The sequence below is a fragment of the Trachurus trachurus genome (genome assembly GCF_905171665.1).
Source record: "Trachurus trachurus genome assembly, chromosome: 6".
Lineage (NCBI taxonomy): Eukaryota > Metazoa > Chordata > Actinopteri > Carangiformes > Carangidae > Trachurus > Trachurus trachurus.
The window spans coordinates 14747829-14775556 of record NC_139897.1 but is presented as its reverse complement, the minus strand read 5'-3'; the positions used below and the strand labels follow the sequence as shown (position 1 = coordinate 14775556).

Here is a 27728-nt window from a genome sequence, read left to right as displayed (position 1 = left end):
TGAGGAACATAAATACACAAACTGATAAATACTGTACATGCTATGTTTTCAAGAGGGATACTTTACTGACTAATATTTTATTACACTCATAGTTGGTCTTTCAAAATAAAATCATTAAAAAAAAACACTTTATAAATACAGGTATTCTTTACAAACAAAAAGTTTAGGGTTCGCAAACTTGAAAAAGAGTGCCTCTTTCTCTCATGCCGTGACTGAGAAATGAAGAGAGGAGAAACAGGTCCTGAAACCGGAGTGTCCACTGAGCGGCGCCGCAGCCCGCAACTTCCACAGGCGGAGAGAAGCCGGCGCTTCCTGCCTGCTGCTCTCTGCTGCTGCTGCTGCTGCTGCCGCCTCTGCTCCTGCAGGCCAATCCCGCTCACTCACTTCCTCAGTCCGTGTTGGGTTACTCTGACAAGGCCCTTGTCTGAACCACGACTTTTAGAAAGATAATATTACAGGTAGGTGCAAGCCACGGACCGTGTCACTATCGATGGACAAATTAAGCATTGAAAAACAAGACCGTGACCCAGAAATTCTCGCTTTAATCGGGTCACCGTGCTCCTTTTCAGCACTGAGTGATAATGGCACCTCTCACTGTCCCTAGCATTTGAAGTCCCCTTACCGCAACCTGTAGCTTTTGGAGCAGTGAAAATTGTCCAGCTGGACGCCTTGTCTTTCCCCCCATTGGTGCCTTTGTATGGGTTTTGAGCTATGTACACCTGCCTGCTGATAGCTTTCAACGCTTTTTCTTTTTTTCTTTTCTTTTTTTATCTACAATAGTTGAAGGTCAGTTTACCCCTCTAATGAGCTGCAGTGAGGGTTCGGATCAGCAGAGTTGTAGTCATGAATGCAGATAAATGTGTAGCATTAATTCACTTGGAAATAAGTTAAATATGAATGTTGGCACAATCAAAAAAACAAGAATGGACTCATTTTCTTTAGAAATGTGTGACTCTTTTTGTTTAGATTGATGGTCACAGCTTAAATATACAAAAGTAGAGAATTAACCACATGATTCTGGCCCTCTTGTTCATATAGCTATATGCTGGAGGACTGTGCTTGATTCAAGTCAAGTGAGGAGCTGCAGAAAAAGAAGGGTGAATCTCTTAGCCGGGGCTTCTTATGTTGCACATGGGGGGAAAAGCTTGAAAAGACCAAGTAATGTTGTCGGGTGTCGAAAGAAACGCAGAAATGCAAGATGAAATTTCCCCGGAATAGGCCGAACACAAAGTCTTTTTGCTCCTACAGGGTTTTGTTCAGGGTTCCACTGAGAAAGCCCAATGCAAAGTGGGCCTACAGCCAACTGGGATGGATTCTAGGGTGGAACCTAAACAGATGGGAGATAGTATAAAGGTGAATGCAAGGTCAAGCTGAGCTTCAGTGATAAAGCTGTGGGCACTGCTCATAGCAGTGTTTTAAAAGTTGACTTGAGAAAACAGATTGTGTGGTCAGAATAAACTCTTAAGACCATATTGGTCCATTTTTTTTTCCAGGCTTCTTTTGTCTAGATTGCCACAGGCGGAAGCAGCAGACACCAAATGGTCAAAAAATTGTTATCATTATGTTTGTCTGGAAATCAGTAGAATGGGGGTGTTGATTTCCAGCGGGTGGGTTTTTCCTTTGTCCCTTTTTGTTCTAACCCAGATTTTCATGTATAACAGGCTCACAGCTGATCCATCCCCCAGTACACAATTGAGACAGAGGAGGTTAAAGCACTCTGAACGCATGGGACCATATTGCAGGTAATTAATATGTCAGCTCAATGATGAACTTCGTCAATACATCTATCACCACACTTACTTGAAACTGGAGTAGCACATGTGGGATGCTGCAGAGAGCACAGACTGAGAGTACATTTGTCCATTAGTAAACACTTCATAGTGTGTGTTGTGATTGGGGAGGTAGCGGGGCTCCTCTCTGTCCAGTTGCAGTCATTTTCGCCCGTCACCTCCTCATTGCTGTAAAAACACTTGCTGTGGTTCGGTAGATTAACAGAGAGCCCCCTAATGGAGTAATTACACTGAGCCAAACATCTATTTTTCACCTGTGGTCTGCCATTATTCTCTGTCCCCTATCCACTCCATTGGAAGTCACTTACTCTCCTTACAATGAGTTATCATTGACTGCCATTTAGACGTTCTGGAGCAATTTGTCTTACTGAGGCCATGTGCTGGCCTCATTGCAAAGAACAATCATTCTCCCTCCAATATATAAAACATTCATGGGGAAAAGGAAGAGAAAATGCCCCACAAACAGATAGTAGAGAGAGTGGCTAATAGATACTATAAAGGTGACAGACAAGGAAAATAATGTAGGAGATTACTGGTGCAGGAACAAGCCTACAACCAGTACAAAAGCTTCAGGGACTGTACTGCTGGAAAAAACAATCCGTCACGAGACAAATGTGTTAAATGGCTTGTATGGCAGCTATTGGTGGTGGTAATTGCTGTTGTTGCAAACACACCATAAGTCTCTATTTAAATTCAAATTCTAAAATGTTTGAATTGCAGTCAAAATTCATCGCAATTTTTCTTTTAATTATTGCCTTATTTAGTTAACTGTTAACTATGAGATTGTTGAATTCGGCATTTCTCTGGTCTAACATTTTGGATGGCCTTTCTTTCCTGTTCTGGTTGTTTTTTCTTTTTTTCTGTGTTCTTGTTATGAATTATTATTGACTGACTACAATGTCCAGGCCATAGTATCAGTTCTGCACCAAACCAATGGGATTAAAGTACAGAATATTGGACTGAAGTTTAAACATGGAGAAGCTATGTGGCCTTTTTGTTAGTGCAGACAGATTTTCTTTTATTAGCCTTTACTACCCTCATTTGAGCATATTTTTTTAGCCTCATACAGTTATAGACCAGGGTATAGCTGCTGATAGATAATTCAACTACGAATCAGTTAGGCACATCTTTTACTTTTGAGAGAGGCTTGACTACTGTGCACAAACCAGCGTACATCCCACTCAGCCTCACCAGAGAGGGTTAATCACATTCTTAACTTAGCCTTTTGTTAGATTAGTCTCTCTCCAACTGCTTAACACAATGACAAATAACCATTATTCTTTTTCTTGCACTGATAATCGGGACAACTTAAACATTTCTTACTAGCACAAGTGAAACCATTAATCCTCAGTGATACCACTGATAAGTGGTGACTTTGGAGTAATGGCCCTGTCACCTTTAAAAAAAAAAAAAAGGGGGAGAAAATTTGAGCAATTAAAACAAGATACCTATTATATTCTGTGCATCCCATCTCTTTGTGTCATCAGGAGGCATCTGTCAGTGGTAATGGACTAAATAATGGAATGGGTTTTTGTTCATTATGAATATATATTGAAAGATGTCCTCCATACCAAAAATGATCAGTTTAAATACTCACAGTGAATGAGGAGGGATGAGTTGGTCAGGAGAGGAAAAGCATAAAGTATAAGTACAATAAATATGTGTCAGCTTTATAATGATTTGGCTGAGATTTGCATAGAGGTTGTAACAAATGTTCAAGGCTGCTCAACTTGAGCCCAGGTACACATAGTGTACTGTACCTGGGCTCTGATGTGTGTCATCACTATCTGTCCTTCTGTCATGTCCTTGGCGTAAATTTGCCAATGCATTGTTTCAGTTATATTTATACAAGGATACATTTACCTCTTGAGCTGCAACTATTGGTTGATCAAGTGGTTATTCAGTGAACACAAAATTGTTTTGCAACTATGTTGATAACAGCTAAAAGATTTTTAGCATTAAAGGGCTTGGCTTCTTGAATATGATGATTTGTTGCTCTTCTTCTCACTAAACTGAATGTTTTGGGGGTTTTGAATTATTGGTTGCACTTAACAAGGTATTTTATGACATCATTGTTCTTTCAAAAGTTGTGATTAATAATGTTTGAGGAAATACATGGTAGATAAACCAGTAAAATTTCCTACATTGCAGGTCTTTCGCCTCTCCTTCAATCGGCATCTGACTTCCCACATTGTGTTGCACCTTGGTCCCATGAATCTTCTGAAAAAGCAGCCAGAGTAAACATCAAGAGCTCCAGATGGCATTAAAGGTGAGTGTTGTAAACCACAGCTGACTAGTGTACAGCTTCATGCTGAACAGTGAACTGGTAATTTGTCTGATACCACACTTATAGTACATGACTAATGGTATAGGAAGGCATCAAATCACTGAGTATATTTACCTTTTACTGTACATTCTCCAAATATTCAGCATATACCGCATGTCCATGGTCTTGAAAGTCTTAACTACAGTGTGTATGTGTGCTGTTGTGATACGACAGTCACACTGTATGGCTCGCTGTGCAGTCTGTGATGATAGCTTTTTAAATATGAGCTAACCACCAGGGCGATAAGGAAATAAAAAAAAAAAAAAAAAACCTTGCATAGGCTAATTGAAATTGTCTCAATTTAATCATCTTCTCCATCATATGTTCTCTTTGTCATTACGGTTGTCTCCAGCACTAATCAGTTGTTGATGTAGCTGCCGAGAGGTGTTACACTATAACTGACAGGATGATAATAAACATGCATAATTGAGTTTGTGATTGAGTATGATTTTAGATTATTTGCTCATTTTCATTTAACGACTTCAGGTATCTTGACATTAAAGGAAGGAGATTTATTAATGGCACTGCACATTTGGCCAGGTTACATTGTTAGTCTTATTGTAAAATGTGGTCATTTTAACTTTGAATACAGTTGCCCTTAATGGATTTATCATTAGAATAAGATGAAAACATGCCCAATTAATTGCTCAAGTCTGCTTAAGATGGGAAATTCTATTTGAGTTTGAATATTTTTTATTTCTTGTTTGTTTCATCAGGCTCATTGACTTTAACAGTCAACATTGAACTAATTAGCTAGATGGATATGTCCAGAGTTAACACATAACATCCACAAAACAGATGGTAGGAAAGTGATTTCACCATCTTATTTAGTATTTATATGTCATTAGTTTAAACAGAGTATCCAAACTTTTAGCTAAAATTTGTTGGAAATCAAAACATCTAAACTCCTATCGACTACACTCGGCATCCATTGTTTCTTTTGCGATGTAAAATAAAGAGGCTTTATCACTCATACAGTGATATGAGTGTGGCTTGATACAGAAGTGTCATAATATAGTCTTTAGTTTAGGAGAGTTAGGGTGGGGCTTGGTTCCCATCAGAGCTGAGGGTCATCATCTTGTACCATCAAGGCACCCAATTTTAGAAAACTGTTCTACTAGAATAGAATAGCCTCCATCCTTATTAGCTTCCTACTATTCTGTTCTTTATTATTGAACGTATAGTGTCTCATCCTACATGCGAAACTCACGATTCTTTGGCAGCTCCACCACAGTCTCAGGCACTTTATACTTAGTATTTCTATGGCCGTAGTTCTGTTTTGATCAAAGGGGCTCAGGGGCCTAAGTTTCAAATCCCTCAAAGCCCATTTTGGCTACTCTTTGTTTAGCCCATTGGCATCCTGACCCCATGCTTCTCAGACTTTGAACTCAAAGCTTGGAAAAGCCGTATCGCTTCTTTAAACACATTATCAGTGGGCAAGGCTTTAAGAATATCACTAATCATCTTAAGGTTTTAGTGCAGCGTGGCATTATCATTAAAGCCTTGGGGCCCATTTACTGGCATGGGCACTGTAAGAAATTTTCTGTGAAATATATGATAACTTAATAGCAGCAAGTGGTTTGTAAGTTTATGCTTTTCAGATTAAAGCGCCTTAAATCAACACCATTACTGTAATGCGCTGTTAAAGTGATGTATTTTAACCAACTGTCTAAATTTAAAGCCCAATTTTGCGGCTGTACAAGGGTTTGGCGCAGATTTGTGGAAGGCATGGCATGTGTGGTATTGATAACGTCCATGGGATGTGATTTGACTTCTTGTAGGATTCTCCACGTTGCTTCTTAATATAGGATTGTAGTAACTATTTATTTTCATTTCACTTATTGAAAATGAGCCAACAACCCTTCAAAGATCACTGGATCTTTGGCCTCAGCCCAGCTGTAGGATACGCTTGAATTTCAGAGAATAGTTTCGTCTCATTTCCTCGTTTCACTCTCAGTCTCCAAACTTGGTATTTTCAAACCACTGAAACTAGATTGACAAATGTATTTGCTGACATTAATCAATAACTTAACACTTCGCCTTCTTTGTGTATCAGGTTAAAACTTCCTCCTACACATTAGAGAACTTGGCTTGAACCGTTAATGCTGTGGTTTAATAAATAATTGATGTAGGCCTTCTGCATACCTTTTGAAAGGGCATTACAGCACATGCATATTATACAAAGATTATACAAAGTTGAAACAAAGGGATCAAATTTCTTCAAGTGCTTGAATGAATGAATGCTTACCAATGTTTTATGTCAGTCCATGTCAGTCAAGCTGGATTTTTTTTCTTCATATTTGTAGAACTATCAACAATTTTTGAAATTTCTCATTTACACTTGACCACAGTTGACACAGAAGATTGTTTCTGTCTCTGTACTAGTATTTTTCTCCCATGGCAGTAATAGGAAAAATGAAACAAATCTTACTTATGGATACAACGTTTGAGAATGGTAATGATGATTTACAGAGGCAGAGTGAATTTTCTTTATTGAAATGGACACACTCTTTATCAACCAGTCAGGTGTGTTTCTGAACACACCGAACACTTTATGTTCAGTTGTACATACAGTATGTCAGGTGCATCTGCTCCATCTTACTCAACACTATACACTAACTGCAGAACAGTATTTAATATTGAATACATAATTTAAACTTCTACATTCTTTACCAATTTGAATAAAAATGAATGTGACCACACAGGACCAATTTTTTGTGGGTGTCCTTCTAAATTTGTGCACATATGATGGAAGTCTGTTTGTGCCCCTTAGCTCCTCTCATACCTCTTCACTCTCATCAGCCCCCATGATTAAGACTTGGCACCTTGAGTCACATTGTCTTCATCTGGAAATATTTCAACTGCATTGCTGCCACTCTAAAGAAAGATGAAGATAAAGGAGAAGAAGGTAAAAACACACCCTGTTGTGTGAATCCTACAGAAGGCCTTGAACCTTGCCATTCATCCCTTTCACTTCATCAGCTGAGTCTAATTGCCAGAGAGGACAGGATACCCAGGGCCCAATTGTTCCTTATCCTCTTTGGAGCCTCTGAGGCATGAAAAGCGAAAGGCCTGCTTTTGATCTTTTTTTTTTTTTGTTAGTTTTTTTTTCTCCTTTTTTTCTGTCTACTATCCTTTGCCTTAGAGTGAGACACTCCATTCACACTGTGCCCCCCTCTTCATCCACGCAAAATAATTATCAAGCTCTGCTTCATCAAATAATGGTGGATATTGGAGGTCATGATGGGGAGGACCAGAGGTCTGCAGGGGTGGCCCAAGGACGTGGTGGAGCTCCCAACTTGTCTTAGAGGCATGCTCCTTAGCTGTGGCTACCTTTATGTACCTTGACCCCGGTTTTCGTTTGCCTGTCCTAATGAGACCCTCTCATGCAGCCAATGCAATAGAGGTCTTGCAGTGGCAGGGTTGGGAGGCCACCGTACAATGAGACACAGGGCTGTGCTCAGACAAGGGCGCATCTGTGCCATCTTATTAAGCCTTGGAAAAGAGCTCATGCGTCTCAACGTCCCATAGGCGCTGAGAGCAGATCTATTGACACCTACTTGTCCTTTGCGGTCAACACCTTTCTGTGAGGACGCAGGCACACCCAAGTTCTTGTTAGAAGTAATTCTTGGCAGAGTAGTTAGTGAGGCAAAGTGTTTAACTCGTTTTGGGTGGCCATGTGGCTTAAGGATAAAGAATGTAGTTTTATAATGATGAAGAATTCCTTGGAACTACAGACATGACCAGAGATGTCAAAGACCAATTTGTCAAAAGCAAGCAGTCCTCAGATTTAAAGAATGAAGGGCACCTAAGTCTTTCTTAATACTTTCTTTCATAGTAGATTTTCTTATAGGTTCAAAGGCATGCTTTCGAATACTGTTACTAATCATATTTTAGAAACTGTTTATTCAGAACAATATTTCATTTTTTATGCCCATACGGACCTGGCATTTCTCCCTGCTCTGAAATATGTGAAAGTATAACACGAGCTAACCCTTGCTGATTTAAAAGAAAAAAAAAATTGTAAGAAGAAAAAGGCTTAACAGAGTCAGCCTAACTACCTGTCTAAGTTACTAACAAAAGGGACAGCAGGATGTACTCTAAGTAGAGCAAAATGACAAACAAAAACACAAGTAGGCAAACAAAAACCTTTAAGCAATCATGTTAAGCACGCCTAACATCTGAGCACTGAGAGAGAACAAAGCAGGGCTCCTGTCAGTGCATCGATCCACTCCTGAAGGCACACACATCCATAGCTCTCTGATTGCTCCCTGCCTCTCGCGCCTCTCTCCTCCGCGCCTCTAACTCTCTGCTCTGGCTCCTTTCTGAGAATGTGCTTATCGATCTGGCCTACTTCCTTGGAGTTAACTCGCTGATAAAACCTGACCAAGGGCTTCCAATGGCCTGAAAGAGTTTGGAGGGCTGATGAGAAGGCAAGATTATTAAAAATATAAATTAAATAAAATAAGTTAGTCAACTGTTTAAGTTTTGTAAATGCCTTGACGTTTTGTAATGTTGATTGTTTGGAATGTGATGAGGGTTTTTTTTTTTTTTGCCAGGGGCTGCTTAAAGCAAAAATAAGACAACCGAGAGTTGCTCAACTTCAAATATTAACCCTTTGATTTGAATCGGATTGTTAAAGATGGTGATAGTTCTTAAGCAGCTAATAACCTGCTGACGAATTAGAATTATTTGTTTATTAAAAAGACCTACTTAAAGGTTTTTGGTTGTAGTTTTTCACCCTTTTGCTACTGATATTTTTTTTTCTAATGATTTTGTTTGTAGACGAGTTGATGTTTAAGAATACATTGTGAGTGTGGCCCCTAGCGCAGAGAAGTTAAGCTCCAGCATTGTCCTGGGAGCTTTGTGTTACTCAGTCAAACTTTCTTGTGTGTCTTTTGGTTGAGCTTCACAAGGCATTTACTTTAAAGCAGTAAGAAAGCTCATTATTGACAGAGTTTGTATTAAAAAAATGATGAGCACAGTGAGCAAAACGGGGACTATTGTCTTGTTGAAAATAGCTTTGGTCATTAATTTATTTTTGATGCTTTCGTCTGGTATAATGTAATGTATCTACTATCTAGGAAGTTGCACTAGAAGTTACACTGCTTTACTGAAAATGAGTCTGATTAATAAATTACAGCATTTGTAATATCAAACTTGTGGAATAGTAACAAATGGGTCCATTGACTTCACCCATCTGGTTAAATTAGCAGTTGCATTGATTCAGTGAGGACTTTCATTGGTACTGTTTTCTTCTACTGTAAGCCATCTGTGATAACAGTGAATAGTAATAAGAAAACATGTCAAAATTGTCTTTAATGAATCAGTGAAGAACTATTTTAACATTATTTCCATTCAGTGTGTTGTCAATCCCCCAAAATCAATAGTTATGGATCACTCTTTGCAGGAAAGCGCTCACAAAGATATCAAAAATCAGTGTGACTCATGTTTTGTGTGTCAGTGTGTGTGTATTTGTGTCTCCAGAGTGTGATTACATTGTATGTCAGTTTGTGTATATTTTTGCAAGTGTGTTGTGCTGTCATGTTTGTAGCATTCCATGTGGGAGGGTCTGTTGATAAGTAAGCCATCTGTAGTGTTCTGCCGAACGACATGTTGTAAAGCGAGATTTGAGAGTGTGGAGAGACTTGACTTGACAAATCTTGGCACATAATGAGACAGAAGGGAGTAAAGGCAGAAGTCTGTCCAGAGATAAACAATTAGATTTGTCCCTGAGGTAAAGGCCAGGCAATGCAAGGACTCTCAGACTAACAAAATCAATATGGCTTCCAGTAAGAACACTCAGGGGGTAGAGTGATGAAGAGGTTATCATTCATTTCTCAGATTTGGACACATGTACACAATGAAGAACAATGCTGTCAGCACGACCGCTAACTTGAAAGCTTCTTGTCAGTGATGTATACATTTGAAAGTATGCATCTGCTATTCAACTACCTGTCAAATATAATCAGTCTAATAAGACATGATGGATCAACAGGGATTCTGAACCACGTTAGTCAAGCCAGTTTTCTTCAGCAGCTATTGGGAGAGGATCATAAAGGAGACAGCATTTGGGAATGATGCGTTCACACCCCCAGAAAAAAAAAAAAAATCATAATGGAGCATGAGCCATAGACAGAGTGGGCAGTCCCTTTGCGCTGCATCCCCTCCCAGGCCCTGCCCAGACTTGCAGGTCTAATATAACATCTCACCACTGTTCCCAGCAGGCTCCACAAGGGTAGCACTGCCATGGCAGGGATGGTTGGACTGTTATAGGGAGGGGGTGTCCCGAGCCGTGCTTGCACTGGCTTGAAAAAAGACAACAAAAAGAAAGGGTGAATGGTTTTGGGGGTCGGAGTGGGGACCATCACAACTTGCGTGCAACTGCTGTCAGGCAGGGAAATCTCCTTAGAGATTCTGACTCGCTGACCATAAAGGTGTGAGTCTAGCCTGTCGCCTCATCTCCATGGAGACAGCGACGTGGCACCCCAGTGGGCTTGTCTCTGCTGTGGCCTGGAGCAGCAAGAGCACTTGGGGATGTGGCCTGGCCATCACCTGGGCTCCAGGGGACCAGGAGGCACTGCTCAGATGACCTTCAACAACATGCCAGTCTGTCATCTCGGCCTGGGGAATAACAGGAAAAAATCAGCTAGGGATTTGTGTAGACACATTGTTTACTGGGTCAATGTATCTTTGGAGAAGGCTCTTTGTTTCACTGAGAATAAACTAGAGTGAAGAATACACTTCTCACAACATTACTTGATGTTCAGAAATTTCCATATAAGATGAAGTAAATGTGAATTAATCTAATTAGACTGCAAAACTGATTGTTGCATATCTCATTTAAAATTGTCTTGCCAAGTGACAACACAATCAAATCATGGTTTGACATACCCCAACTCATCTTTAGTCAACACTTTAATTGTAGGAAAATAAAATTGTTGAATTTAAAACTGTTGAACCCTTTGTGACTAAAGACATCTTGTCATCATTAAATCTAAAAAAAAAAAAAAAAAAAAAAAAATGCTACGGCAAGGTGATACCATCTAATAATGTGCAAATTGGTGTTTCTCTGGTTACCTGAAATATATGAGACTGTTAATTGATCTGTGATCTATATAATGACAAATATAGTAAACATTGTCCATTACCCTTTTTTTTAAGTCCAATACTCCAAAAAAACAATAATAAATGGACAATAGAATACATCCTCACAATTGAAAAGGTTCATGTTTGTCATTTTGTTACTTGTGGGTGGGGGGGGTGGGGGGGCAAAAGTATTTAAATGATAAATCAATGACCACAAATGTTGATTCATTTTCTGCAGATTGAGTCTCTTGCTAGTAGATGCCATTAGTTCACAATGCAACCCACATCAGACATAGCATACTTGGCACACAGCGTTGTGTGCCTGTAAAATCCTATCCTAAGAGTTCTGACATTTTAGTTGCCATTATTTACACATTGTGTGCATTGTTATGCATGTATTTGTATTTGTATTGTATTTATACTTGTCTTAGGTCTCAGGCTCAGCTACATCAGAATATCACAGGTTTTCAAGAGGAGGGATTTCTTTTGGCTCAGAAAGTAAAACAAACATCAGAAAAGCAAAATGCAAAATAAATACGATCTTCTGTTTCAGCATCATGAACATCAGAGTAATTCCTGTATAATGTTATAGACTCTTGTTGGTAGCACTGTGCTAAATTATTGCCAAATGATCTCAAATCTTCTACATTCGAGTGTAAAGCAGTGCTATCCAAACCATTCCCTGGGGACTCTTGTGTTGCATTATCTGACAAACCAATACAGGAGATTCTGTGAAAAAATCTGTGCTTTCTTTTCCTTCAGCCAATAAGAGAGAGGATTTTGAATGGAGTGGTGATTCTTTATGCAGAGCTGAGACGCGACACCTTCCAGACGGTGAGAGATGGTGAGCCCTAATAATACAGAGCTGTACAATGGTTCTGACAGGCGAGCAATAAAGCAATCAGGGTCCCAGGCATTCCAAATCTCTTTACCGCCCACCCTCTAACACACTGAGAGATGGGCGGCTGACCTGTGAGCTGTCAATCATGGGGGATACCTGCTGGAACCTGATCAGGGAGAGCTGAGGGCACCAGTCCATCAGATCTGTTTTCACACTCCAGACACTAACATTGCAAGCATAACCACAGACACAAAAAAGCCCCTCTGCCTCACTCTTAATTAGGCGATGTGTGTGTGTTGTTTTGGGGGGGGTGGACTTGTTTGGTTTAAAAGGGTATGGGAGTGTCTTAGATATAGGGGGATAGTAAGTGGAATCCCAGTGAGACAGAGAATAACCTTTTCCCTTGATTTAGGAATCGGGCATTGATCTGTCACACTGTTTTGTACAAGCAAGAGCTCTTTCAGCATTGCTTCTCAGTGTGTGTTGCTTCTCGGTGTGCACGCATGTGTGATGGACTTGTTCATTAGCTGTCTGTAGCCCATTCCAGCAAATAGATCACCATAATACTGCGGTTAGTTAATGGCTTTCTGGTATTTCCTCTAGAGTCTTCCTGTCTGAGGGCTGACTGCTAAAACTCCTCCACTGTTTTTTCCTCCTTTTTTCCAAGTGGGGAGTCTTGTGTTCTGCTGCCTAACTCAGACAATTGGCTTCAGCCAGTGGCCAAGTCTGTGAGCAGTCTGGCCGCATGGACTCGCATTAGACAACTAAAAGCAACATCACAAAAAACATGCTGATCTGACATTCTGTCTCATTGATGACTGGAATCATATTGGTTCTCCACAATTAAAACCCAGTCTGTGACAGGAAATGTGCTATCAGGCAGGAGTTACATTTCTGCACCCCGTGACATATTCGACCCATTTTTGTTAAAATTTGAAATGTCACGTTTCACAACGCAAATGACACTGCACCTCTGTAAATAGAAACAATGATGATTTCCAGAACATTCAAACTCAATAGCACAGAAATGCAAATAAAAATAGAATCATATTGAATTTCTCCAATTACTGTCCAGATTGGATGAAATTCGACAAGCATGTTTGTAGTCCCTGGAACATGATTCTGAGCTGACACCTTGTTGTTGTCTTCAGCATCTCTCTTGGGCCCTTAGATGCACTTGTAGGTTGTAATGAGCAATGCTGCCTCCTGTGAGGTGGTTGAAGGATCACTGGGATTTATTTCATAGAAGATAAAAACACCTAAATGGATATTATTTTCCCCTTAAAATACATCGTTTTTTTTTTTAAACTAAATCTAACTGAAAAATTGATTAGAAAGACTGGAGTAGCAAATTCCCTCAGTTTGATTATTGTTTGCTAACCTATAGCTTGTAACTTTATGGTATTTTCCACACAGGCTAAACTTTTCTACTTCTACTTTATTCCCTTTGACTTAGAATAAAACCTGCTAAATGAAAGAAAGAAGAAAGATGGTCATAGTTTGTAGCCGTTTATTGCCACTGGAATGTATGGAAGTTATTACATCCTGTGTATTGTTGAATATGTAATGTTTATAGGTTTTGTGGAAAAAAAATCTCTCTGCCCTTTAGAGTTCATCCAAAAAGCAAAAAGTGGCAACCTTAGCTGTTTGCGTCACAACAGTCACATGGCCATTGTGAATGGCTAGTTAGCTGTGACTGTCTCTCTAATACGTTTTGATTTCTAAGTGTGAGAGACAAAGAAACAATCTTTGTGTATGTTGAGGAAATATTAACTATGTGCAGAAAATGCATTGGTCATCAGGTTCCATGTAATAGATTTGATGTCAGCATGTGACTTTGCTCATGCTCATCATTGTTATGGTTATTGAGAAGTAAAGGACACTTTACACTTCCATGATTTTAGATATCATCTGCAAAATTCATTACCATTTCTCCATTGTCCAATATAAAACAGAAGTACATGCACAGTAAACGAGATATCCAGTCACAATATTACAGAACCACAATGTATTCTAAAACCGACCTGTTCCAGTATACAGAAATACAAAGTTTCTCATAAACTGTTTGTCATTATTGCTCCACTATCTTTGTGTGTCCAGCATTGTCAAAATAGTACAATCCCTCAGGTATAGTGCTTCACCAATTAAAATGCCTCACAGTCCTGCACAGTCAGTTGGAGCTAATAAAACAGTCAAAATCTGTTTTTCAGCTGTGCGCTCTGTTTATACAGTTAGTTCCCCTTTAGTTGTAATCCAATAGGGATTTCAGCCTCAGGATGTGTTGGAGGGACAAACACAGATTATGTCTCTCTGAAATGACCTTCTTTTGAGAATAAGTTAGAGCACTGCCAATGAAAATACCAACTTTATCAGACTGGTTTAATGCAAATGCAAAATCAGTTACTGTACATAAAAAGTGTGTCTAGTTGAGTAGCATGCAGAAGTCAAAATAACATGAACATGATGCCTGGTGAACTTCCTCATGCACATGCACTTTTTGATTTGAAGATATTTAAAGCATTAATGTAGAATATTAGTTTACAGGAAAAAAAACTGTAGGGCAACTACACTCAGGTATTACTTTAGGTACACATAACTACAGCAACATCTTTCATCTTTTATTAGCTTTTGAAACCTGTTTTTCTAATGTTCTACCTTTGCCTTTTTAGCTTATAAAATAGCACTTGTTTACATCCCTGATTCTTTTTGAGCTCTTATCAAATGGGAAAATAATGACTGAAAAGTAGACTGGAGCAACTGCTGATGGGGGATTGGACTAATGTTACCACCAGAGGCTTGTTTACAAGCTTGGGTGTTTGCAGTTTGTGACTGCAGAGTTTGGCTGTCTGTATACTCACACATCGCCGTTTCAAATGGTGGAAAAGAGAGTTTGTTCTGTTTTTGTATTTATCTGCATAGGTTACCTGATATTGTGCAGCAGAGAGGGCTTTGTTGTGTATCTGGCTTAAGCGAGAATGTGACCTCTCAGATGTTTTTGTGGTGTTTTGTGCCTTTTGGAAGATTTTTGTGTGTGCAAATATCCAACAGATTTGTTGTTCAGTTCATTAATTAACTAAAAGTGAGGGACTCTCTACTCCTGTTTTTTTAAGGTGAGTGAAATTCTGGTAGTTTTTTTTAAATTCATGCTAGCACTAATATTCAGATATTGGTGTGTGTGCCTTATTAGCTTTGCTCATTTACTGCCTAAACAGCCAGCAATTGAATTGTCTTTAAGTAAAACATTCAGACACCCAGTTGTAGAACTTGCTCAACTTTAAATGTTTGTTGTTGTTGTTTTTTGGCTTTTCATGCCTTTTTTGGTAGTACAGTTAGATAGAGACAGGAAATGGGGAGGCAGAGAGAGGGGGAATTTGGAGGGGAGTTTGGAGAACTCACCCTATTACAAAGTTTTGTCACAATTTCATTAGAGAGAAAAAAAAGGTTATTGAAATCAGAGCAGCATAAAGGGATGGAGAAATACCAGATGACAGTTTTCCACAATTAAAGGGATGTTTTTTTTTATTTATTTATGATTTTTCTTAGTCTCTACATGACCTGCATTACATCCTGAGCAGTGCACCCAGTTAGGAGATGTGATCGTGAGCACCGTCAGACTAGCAGAGCCATGTGTTACTGTGCACGGGGCCACCAGAAAAACATCACAGACGTGTCTAAAACAGCCACTGAAACCATTCAATATCCATTTTAATGTATATGCTTCATGTAGACTATTTTAAAAGGTTTATCTTCATGTGAAAGCAGCACTTTCCTTTGGCACTACATTTTTAAACCCCTGAACTATCATGTTCCCATGCACAATGGAGCACACTATACTCTGCAGCTGCAGGTCAGCAGAGTGAATAAGAGAGTGGTGAAAACGGATATTCAGTTGTTTTGGAGGATGTTTATAAAAGTGTTTAAAACACATGTTCACAGTCGGTTAGGCTCAACTGAGTGTGCACTGATATGAATCTATTGCAGATAATATGCCGACTATGCATGACTGCCTCACATAGTCCCACATATGAAAACTGAAACCATTCCTTTAAATGAGGCTATTCAGTTGTGTATTTAGATAAATATCATTTTAATAAAACCTCTACAAACCAGGTAAATTTCTAAATACAGTGGCAGAAAAAGGTATGTGAACCCTTTGGAATTTCTCAGTTTTCTGTATTATTTGGCCATTTAATGTGATCCGATCTACATCTAAGTCACAAGTATTAACAATCACAATGTGACAACCTAATACCACAGTTCACACAAACAATTATGATATTTCATGTCTTTATTGAACATATCCATTAAACACTCACAGTGCTGGTGGAAAAAGAAAGTGAACCCTTGGATTTAATAACTGGTTGAACCTCTTTTGGCAGCAATAACCTCAACCAAACGTTTCCTGTAGCCGCAGATCAGAACTGCACAACACTCAGGATGAATGTTGGACCATTTGTCCTTATACTGTAGAGCTGCTTCAGCTCAGCCATGTTCTTAGGATGTCTGGTGTGAATGGCTCTCTCAAAGTCATTCCATAGCATCCCTATTGGATTCAGATCTGGGCTCTGACTTGGCCACTCCGAAAGGTGATCATAGATTATCTAGATAGTAGATTTACTTCAATTATTAGGGTCATTGTGCTGCTGCATCACGCAACACGCAACATATATATATATATATATATATATATATATATATATATATATATATATATATATATATATATATATATATATATATATATATATTTCAGCTAGTGGACAGCCACCGTGACATTATCCTCTAGGATGATAAAAAAATAAATTAATACATTTTAAAAAATACAAAGAATGAAATCTTAGTTTCATCAGTCCGCTAAACATTTTCCCATTAGTGTGGTGGAGTGGCAAACTTCAGGCCTGCAATGAAAAGCAAAGCAATTAATGCAGAAAACTAGGAAATTCCAAAGGGTTCACATACTTTTCTTGCAACTGTAGATGCATCACTGTATTGTATTGTATGTTTGAGATCTCCTTCCAGAGAGCCGCTTGTATATTGAATATGACTGTATATGTGCGGTGGTTGTGTGTGTGTCTGAGGTGGTGTCTCGTGCTGACTGGTTTGAAATCTTTAAACGGGCCCCTCTCTTTGCAAGCCTATGGTATAGTTGTTTTATGTGCAGAAACGTAACGGTCAATGATAGAAGATGAAAGGACAGTGTGTTTTATGGTGGATTTTTACCTCAATCATATTTGACAGTGAATGATGAGTTTTGCAGAAGTTTGAATTTAAACTGTCCCTCAGTGGTGCTCAGTAGAGTCACCACCCCCTACATATGGGGAACTAGATCACCTCTGGGGCCAGCAGCCTGAAGTCTTGGGTCCAAAGAAAGGCTTGTCTTGTTCTTTCCAGATCTCTGATGTCATGCTTTACCAAGAACATATATGTGCTTGTCTGTGGCTGGAAGAGGAGCACATGTGCATTTTACATCACCCACAGTTATTTTAGGGTTTACTGGACCATTCACAATCTGGAATCACACTGAAGTCTGGTTGAGACTGGATTTTTCTTCCCATGTTCCTGTCAATTGACGAGAATATCTTCAAAACACATCATATCTTTAAAGTTTTTATATCATACTGCATGATTTGACTTGGATGTCTGCATTCAATGGTTTTACCTGATGTCGAAACTTTGGTTTGGTTTGCTGCCAATGCAAATGGTTCATCAGATAATGATCACTTCTTCAACTGTAATGTCCACAAGATAAAAATGTGCTGGAATATTTACAGAAATCATGGACAGAGATCAATTATATATTTGTAATGAGCTTTAGTTTCATTGTACTCAAGTCAGATGAAGCAAAGAGGATTTTCACGTGAGTGATTTAGAATCAGAACTCTTTTTGGTGGAGGATGAAAAAAATATATATCGTACTGGCTGCTGTAGTGTGCACGTAGGTTTTTTCATTTTTCAACTTCAGCACAAACACACAGCAAAACAAACAAACGTAAAAGCCTGGCCCAACAACTTCTCCCTTTTATTGGCAGCTGATACATGAACAAGAGGTTGTCTTGGCTGAAAAAAGCAACTGCTGAGGCGTTGCTGGACCTCCAGACCTTTGTGACCAATGGCGTGTCATCCCTCACTTTGTCATGTTTAACTAAAACCAATCCCCATTCAAAGCAGCATCCATCAGTGTTAGTTGAGAACAATGACAGATTGCCTTTCTTCTGCACTCAAAGCATCTGGATCCTTTCTCTACTCCCCCCTTTTATTTATGGTAAACAGCCTGAATAACAGCTGGGCAATGGGAATTTACAAGTTAATCAATTGTTTGTTAGGAGCCACAGCGATGCCCCATACCCAACCATCTGCAAGTTAATGTTCATTTACCATGCTAATTTCCCCATAGGTAACAGCATATCTATTGATTTCTCCTAGTGAGATTTATCCACTCTTACCATTATGAAATGCTTAATATAAAAAAGGCACCTTTTTTGGAGGCTACATTGAAAATACGGGGGAGTTTAATTTAGTCCATGAGGAATAAAATGTTCAGCCTTTGGCATAACTTGATTCGGCTGAAAAACGAATTCAGCTGATGCTGGTAAACTTATACTAATGGTGCCAAAACAAGCACAAAACTTAAAGAGAAGTAACCCTAAGGTCTCGTGCACATTTTATTCTTTCTGTGGGATATCCTGGAAGTCATATTAAGTTTCACACACTGATGATGCGTCTAGGTAAGCTCTGTTTATCCTGGACATTGTGCTTCCTGTTAAAGTGAAGTTGCCTTTGTTTCTCTTCCCAGGTATTTGTGCCTGTGGCAGGGTCTTGGTCTTTTGTTTCCTCGTGCTCCCCCTCAGCTCCACGAGACAACCCTCACGCACACAGGCCTCAGACAGGTCAGTTGAAAGTATCATTCAACACGCAGTCAGCAGTCGACAGTCCACATGACTGGCCCTTGTACGATGTTATGTTTACAAATTTTAGACTTTATAAGTGTGTGCTGCAAAGACAGATTTTTACACTGAGGGAAATTTGTGAAAAAAATGTTTGTTTGTTAAATCTTTGGGGATTCAAACAACAAAGAAAGCACGGCAAGCACAAGATGAAAAAGAAGTTTGTAATCCTCCTACCATCAGTAATATTATTATTTAAGATTTCAGAAATTATTAATAGTGATGATCAATCTGACAATAGAATGTTAAATTCAAAAATAAACAAGCGTAATCTAGTAAAAATCTAATGCAGAGACAGGGTGATATTTTTTTCTAACAAATCTACTTTATTTGGCCATGCTATCTTGGCAGCCTTGAGCCAGTGTTAGTATTGGGCACCATTTACAACTGCGCTCTGAGCACTGATATTCACCTTTCCCTATTTCCCGGCTGCAGCTGCACAGAAACCACACGCTACTTTATTTATAATCCAACCAACCTCAGTGTGTAACTCTTGCCCCATGCTCTTGCTCGCATCACACAATGAGGTCACTTCCCTCTGTACCTCCACCACTGTTCATGCATTCCAACATGGCTCTAGGACAGCAGCCCAGCAAAGCTCTATACTCCTCAAATCACAAAGAGGCCCAGATCAGAGCTGAGCTGGACGGGAGCCAGGATCCAGGATTCAGGCCCTCACAGCCCAGGCAGCTGGGGGCAGCCTATAATAAGTGGGAGACAATGAGAACTAGCACACCTCCCACGCTTTGCATGTGGATGTCGATTCTGAATTGAAATTAAATGGTTTCATAGGTTTTCTGTAGATCACACTAATTATGAAAAGATAGGAAAACCACTGGTGGGCTTAAACTACATATAGTCCATATTAAGACTATATTTCTAACATTACAAACCGCAAGTTAAGACAAGATGCATTATGCAATTCACTTTTTTGAGTTTTGAAAGTGCACAGCTGAAAAATGAAATGATCCAATACACACATGAAGGCAGAAAGCGAAGCTTTCTGGAGTTTTTGTTTTTACTGACACTTTAAAAACTATAAAACTATTAATTGATCCTGATTTATTTCTAGGCCACTTTATTTTTTATGTCTTACCTACATGTTTTAAAATCACCAGACTGAGTTTAATGTAAAAAAAAAAAAAAAAGAAAAAGAAAAGAAAAGAAAAAAGGAAAAAAACAACTGGGCAACTGAATAGTTTTCCAATAGTCATCAAAAAACATGTATGTCAATTTTTTCACATGGGAAACTAGACATATTAAAGGCATTCTATTTTAATGAATAATAATGAACAGTTCACTGTGATGTGGACGGCAGTGGTGCTTTAATGGTCCCTTGTAGCCTCTTAAGCCTCTGGTGATAAATCTCACACAGGCTCACTCGTATAACTAAAACCCAAACCTCATTCAGCTTCACATCCATCAGTGTTTGGCTGAAAGCGATGACAAAGCACTTTCAATTACACCAGTAACTGACTCTGGAAACAGTTCATAGCAGGGTCCAGGCCTGAAGACTAGGGGAAAAACACAAGGGGGAGGGCGGAATGGCTGGTAGGGCATCCGTTTGACTTGCTCCCAAATAATAAAAAGGGTGGTGTTAGCCGGGGACACAAGGGATGCCGCCAGCATTGCGAACCCAAGGACAATTCACCTATTTTGTGTGCTGTCACCCCTGTAGTCTGATTTATGGTCGGGACATCCTTCCTATGACCCATTCGTCCATCAGCTCAGCACTATAAGGATACTCTGGTGATTAGAGGCTGAAGTATCAAAGCGTCCTCAGTCAGGGCCCTTGTCTAGTACCAGAGGGCCTTGCACCGCTGAATGGGGAGTGTGGCAGTTGGGAGGGAGAGCGTTGTAGCAGCAGAGGAGTGCCATTCTTAACCCTGAGCACCACAGGATAGAAGAGCTTTTTGAGAATCCATCAACTGTAAATGCTTCATTCCATAATGTTGGTGTTTTCTTTTCCGTTTTTCATCCCAATTTGTAATTATATTATGTAGAGTGTGTGCTCTCTAAAAGTTAACATGGCAGTGTTTAATTGGAGTGATTTTACTCATAATTGCATGATCCTCTCTACCACTTTTGGCTTCCACTTTGTTTGAATAAGCAGGCTAAATTAGGAATCCATCCTCAAATTAATCAATATAGCATACTTAATATTGAAGTTCAAAAATAAAATAATTGAGAAAATGTAAATCTAACTTGAATAATGGGAACCTTACGCATCAACAAAAACAGCAAATCCAGCGATGACAGTGCCAGTCAGGGAAACATCTCATGCAGCAATAGATAAGTGATGATCATTTTTCTCTCTTTTAAAACGCCTTTATTACATAAATAAAAACAGAGTCTGATCCTCCAGAGTGCCTGATCTTTTAAAGCAGCGCTGACTCCAACCCCCCTGATGAAAGGCCCACACTAACATCAGGAGTCCAGAGCCTTTACTCTCTAACTTCAGGCAATTATGACACAGAGGAGATCTTTGCCTTCTGCACTCAAACAGAAGAAGAAGAAAGGCATCCCTTTTTTCCAAGCTTAGTTGTAAAAATAAGCTTGCTCTCCTCAATTGCAGTCACCCCGTGCCCTTTGCAATAGCGGCAAGGATGTATCGGAACAAGCCATGGGGCAAAACAAATCACTTGTGATTTACAGAATTATAAAGATTTTAATAGCTGCAATGTTTCTCTCTCAGATTGGTCTTTATTTCCAGGAGTCAAAGTTTCCTGGGTGCCCCAGGCTTTTAAAAAGCAGTAATTGGCCAACTGAGAGACTTAGGATCTCCCTGAGTGATTGAGTGTATTTGTTGCTATGAACTTGAGGGTATCACTCTAAAGATCACAGGTCCAGGTTGTGAGAGCCTGCAACTTATCAAGCGCAATTCAGTTTACAGCTGTGGAAGTCGGGCTACTTTTTCATGCAGTTTTGTTTAAAGTTTTAACCTCTCTGTAGAACTTGATGTTTTTTTGCTGATTAGTTGTGTTTCCAAATAATTCAGCATAAACTACAGGGCTTTGGTTTGTGAACTAAAGACGGCCCGGAATTAATGCAAAATAACAGTTATGATGAAGTGCATGACTGTTATTCGGTGTGTACGGAAAACAGTGGTACACTGTGTTGTACGTGTTTGGGAAACAGCATCATTCATTTGTGTTGGTGTGTTTAATTAGAGATGATTTTTTACTCTCCTCTTTGTTTTCATTGTAAATCAGCACGTCACACTTTTACCATGAAGTCTTTCTATACACTGGGTATACAGCGTTTTTTTATTTTTTATTTATTTAACAGTGCAGAAATAGCAGCAACAAAAAAATGTTGGGGCTTGGCAGTTCTCGTGTAAGATGAGCCCAACATTACTTCCACTACTATGCCTAACAAGAAATACCCAATCAAGCAGAATTCCTACTACACAGAATTAATAGTTAGAAATTTAATAACCATGCACACGCTGCTTAACAACTCTTACCTCTTCTCTTGACTGAAACTGAATACCCAGCTATCTCTTAATTAAACAACCTTTCTCCACCTCTTACCTGTTGTGTAGTCAGGCAGTAAACAGTTCACAACTATCAGCATAATTAGTGCCCCTTTCTCAATAGGAACCCTTTACACTATGTTGACAGTTTATGAGTCGTATTAAAATTGATTAACTGTTTTTTTTTCCCCTCATTGTTTAGTGGGTACTTGTGTCTGTTATATTAATTAATGAGTGCAATATATATTTCCTTTATGTTCTTTAGATACAGTGCTGGATTTTACAGTACTGTACCTGACACAACTGCAGAACAGTTCTCATAATATTGAAAGCATGTGCTCTCTGTTAGAAAAAACAAGCCTGGCAGTAGCTAAGCTATATTAAGGAAATCCACCAGGGAGACATAATCGAGTTTGACTCTCTACCGGTGGTCTCCTTGTTAGTGTTGTGAGTGTCAGAACTGACAGTGCAGGTAGCTCAAATGCCACTTAAGGTTTTAGCTTCAATGGCTTTTGGAAAGAAATGACCGTGACCTGTGTAGCTTGAGCCCACATCCCACACCCTTTCTGCCTGACAGCCGCTCAATGGCAAGTGTCTGCCAGCATGCCGAGGGGAACGCTGCCAAACAGCCGGAGATAGAGATGATTACCACATCCCTCTCTCCCTCTCAGGCTGCTCCCTGAAAACTGATACCTACTAACAAACTGCTGTCAACATGTTGGCGAGGCAGGGAGAGTGAGAGCAATAGTATGTGCTGAGAGAGAAAAAAAGGGAGAAAAAGAGATGTGTGGGAGAGTCAATGTGAGGAGTCCAAACAAGTTAGGATTAATGACATTGAAACAAGTTTTTTTTTTTTTTCCCCCACCGTTTTCACAGCTAACGCTATTGCAGCAGACTTGAAGAATGCAATCAACACGATAAGAAAAAGGCTGGATAGGCATGCACTCACCTACGGAGTGATGATCAAATGACGAATGTCAGACAACGTAGTAAAGGTCTTGAGTTTTCAGGCTCATCATGCAAACGATGCAGGTCTACATTATGACTGCGAGAGAGGATTTCTCAGGTGGAAGTTTTACTTTTTTTTTTTTTACTGTATAATTTGTTCACAGGGAACACTACACTCACAAGACTTTCTACTTTAAAGTTTTAACGGTGTTGTGCAGATATGCAAATCCCTGTAGACCTTTACTCCAGTCACTTAAAACTTAGGCATTCCTGCTGAGCACAGAATGAATGCAGTTCTTCCACAGCAGAGTTAAAAATGTCATTGTTTCTGAATAAATCTCCCACTGCGCCACTTTTGAGACACACATTTAAGTGATATAAAGGAAAAAATCACAGCTGACATATATTTTCCTAATTGTTACAGAGTGGGCAGGAAGCAGCATGGAGTAGCTCGAATCTTCTGTAATTAGAATATCGCTGTGCTTAATTACAAAAGATTTTGATTGTCTGATTTTCAGCAGAAGGCCTATTTTAGCTACTGTATTAATACACATTTGTTTTTGAAGACTACGAATGACAATTATCACAATGTGCATCCCAGTGTGAAATATTTCTTGTCAAAGACAGGAAAACAGGATATGTTAAGTAGACGTAATACATATTTTTTTTGTAATTTGAAAATGAAGCTGTTTTATTCAGAGATTACTTTCAGGAGACAACGACTGAAATTAGGAGACGACAGAAATGCTGAGGATTAAAAGAAACAAAAAGGATTTTTGAAAGTAACGTCTACATCGCCTACACCTGGCAGTATGTAGGTTCAATACACAGTCAAGTCTTCATTCTTTTCTCTTGAGGTTAGAGTAAAGCCAGAGATTCTGCTCTGATATGAAAAATGTCAATTACTTAAAGAAAAGGTAAGATTTTGTGTCCAGAGCTTCTTGTTGTTGAGGCTTGTTTTACAGTTGGACTCTGTAGAGTTTGGTGGTTTATTTCTTGTTTGTTAATTTCAGTTATTAAATGCCACACACTGAGGGAAAAAAAGAGGGACACAGTAAAACTGTCTGCTGTAATTCACTATGGAACTTTGTTGAGCAACAAGATAAGTATTTCTCAAAAAATCAATTTTCGAGAAGAGACAATGGAAACAAACCTAAGTGCTAGTTTGAACCAACCCCATAAGACTTCCAGGGAAACCACCAAGCCTAAGAAGCACTTTATTAGCCAGCAGGGGGGGGTCAGGAGGACCAGCCCTATCATTGATTGAGGTTGGAGGATGCATCCACAGCTGCACTTTCTCTAAATTTCTAAGAGTAAATATGCACCTTTGAAGTGGGGGGTGCCTAGGAGCACTCCTCTGCACAGATTGTGTGGGTTTCTGTGGGGAGCTGTAGTTACGGGAAAGATCAATGGACAGGGCATTAGGGGGAAGAGTACACTGTCCAGCCCTCCAGCCTACAGAACAACTCAGCAGCTCCTAGATGGCCAGTATTATTGAGCTTAAGGCAGTTTAATTCTCCATGCTGTTTTCTCAGACTGAAAAATTCCAATCTTTCCGACTGCAAAATGTATTGGAGAAAAAGATGAAATGTACTATGAACTTTATGTACTGCACAACTACAGTTTGGTTCATATTGTTCTCCAGGATTGTGTGTTTTTTTTCTTGTTAACAAAGCAGCTCCTGTTGTACAGTAGTTACTGTTTGTCTTACTGTTTTAGAGAACAATCATACTGTATATTAGGATGACAGCTGAGCTGCACATCTTTGTAACTCTAGCATTGACATACGTATTTATTTCTTGAAGTAATTTGTGTCTGAGTAGCTAGGTAGTTATTATTAGATTAGATTAGATATTTTCACTTTACTTTTTTATCTTTTTGGGGTTCCTATAATTCAAGGAAGAGGCTGGATTTCCCAGCTTTTCAAATAAAAATCATCTCATATTTTTGACTGGAATAGTCTTGTCTGCATAATTATTGACTGGAAAACTTTTCCATCCACTTCGGGAAAGCATGGAAAAACCCATATCCTGCTCATTGTGTGGCTGGATGTATGTGTACTTGCGGCAAGCTTTAAGTGCATTAGATGTGTGCTGAACACACAGCTTCCATATTGTGGTTTGTAAAGACTATGGAAAAGCCTTTGGGGTAGCCACACTTGCAGATGAGGCTAATCTGCTTGTGGTCGGTACAGAGTGATAAGTGAGCAGATATTTTTAAGCTTTTTGTTTTCTGTCTTAAACTTGGTCTTGATTAAAAATTTAAAAAAAAAAGATGACAGCACTGAATAAATGGTCAAATGGAAGATATGGGTTGCAATTAAATACAGAATTTTTCATGGGTATTTTATTGACCATTAATTTTAACGAGTCTGAATAAAATTTTGTTTAGTACAGTCAATGCTAGGATGAGATGACACCATGTATCATCTCCCCCAGTGTGTCAGAGTGTAGCGCCTCCACCCTCCCAGGTGTCACTAGGGTTTGGCTCCACCAGGCTCGGAGATGCAGCCAGAGAGAGTTAGCGCTTACAACCCCTGTCACACTCCACAAAACACTGTGTCACTCAAGCACGGCCTGTGTGGCAGCTCTGGCATTAATGGAGACGTTGACATCCTCCGACAGAGTGTTTATCTAATACTAATGCTAAGCAACCAGAGCCAGTTGCCCCCCCACCACCACCACCACCACCACCACCACCACCTCCCCCCACACGGAGCCATCGAACCCCACCACAGACCCCACTGGCAATCACACTGGTTTTCCCATTCATCCCTCAAGACATATAGAAATCATAACAATAAGTTTTACTGCTAGTCTCTGTCATGTCTGGGGTTTTTTTATTGTTCAGCCAGACGTTTCTCACCACCATCCACTAGACAGGTGCTTGGACAAACTTGAGTAAATTTATGACATATTGCAGGAAACATCACCAGGGTATGCTGGCGTGAATCTTGAGCTCAGGGCCTTCAACAAAAGTTGTTTACCTATTTCTGCTTCATTCTCAGCCATTTTCTCCCTTCAGATTTTTTCGTCACTACCCCTTTCTCTCGTGCGCACACACACACGCACACACAGACTTCTACAGCTTTGTAGAACCAGCCTCATCTTTTGAACACGCACTTTTTTTTAACACCTTATGAAGACATCCTATTCACAGTTTTCATACTTTTTTGTCATTTCTTGGTTAAGAAGAGGAGGTTGTAAGTTGTTTCTAGACTAAACATATTGTGCAGTATTCAGTGTATAAAAGTCCGCGCAAATTCCTATATGCTGCTATATGTATCAGAGACTGATGATGGGTTCATGAAGTGTATGGAGCTATCTTTAGAGGATTGATTTCCCATACTGCCACGCAGTTGGCTGCATTTATATTCCATGCCTGTGGCTCCGTGACCCCTGGTTCTCCTTTGATGTGGCAGGCAGAAGCACAAACCAGGATGAGGCAGAGAGAGAGAAGGCTGAGGGATAGCAAAAGGTGAAACAGTCTACAATGGGTGGGGGGTAGAGATTTTTCTTGTGGTGCAGGTTTCTCGAAGGGATGAGAGGACGGGATGAGGGAGTGTAAAAAAGACCGGTATGAGTTTGCAGGGAGCGGCGCGAAACCAATGAAGCCATCATCTGACAGATCTGTGAGAGTTTGCACTGAGGGCGGGTTGGTGGTGGGTGGGCAGAAAGGAAGCTAGGCTGAGGGGAAAGGGATCGGGTGATGGTGGGGGGTTGGGAGAGGGCATGACGGTGGCGCGAGCTGATAGAGACGTCAGCGCCGCTTCAGTAATCTCACGACGGCTGGCTGCAGCGAGGGGCCATCGAGGGGCCCACGAGAGCAGAGACATGATAGAGCAGACCACCCCGACAATACTAGCAGGGGGCCAGGCAGTATGGACAAATCAAAGCGGGAAGAAGTAATTTTTGAGAAATTACAGAAATCTCCATGGAAATTAGCATGAAACACTTTCTAATCTCTTGCTTTTCACCATGGACGATAGGGGTCAGTGCTTCAAGTTCTCCAGCGCTTGCTGTCTCTTTCTCTCTCGCCCCATCCCTAATTTCATTATTCCCTCTTGATTTTTTTTTCACCCTCCTGCTTTTTATGTATATTCATTTTACAGCCCGACACTCTGAAAAAGCCCCTCCCTCCGCTCATATTCTTCAACCATTCATTTGCTTGAACCCTTTTCATTGACCACAATTAAACGTTTAGATTTCAAAGGCAAATCAAGGGAGAGCCAAGCCATGCCCTCACGGTGACACAGGATCAAGCTGTTGGGTGCTTTGGAGCCTCAGATGGGGTGAATCCCCCAAGATTTGTCCTC

General features: G+C 39.8%; 1 long non-coding RNA gene across 1 annotated transcript; it reads left to right on the top strand.

Moving 5' to 3' along the window:
• Positions 1-373: 373 nt before the first annotated feature.
• Positions 374-18933, top strand: LOC310987837. The gene is made up of 4 exons (XR_014595467.1): positions 374-458; positions 1662-1742; positions 3942-4059; positions 18840-18933. It is a non-coding gene; the product is annotated as an uncharacterized lncRNA (long non-coding RNA).
• Positions 18934-27728: the final 8795 nt, after the last annotated feature.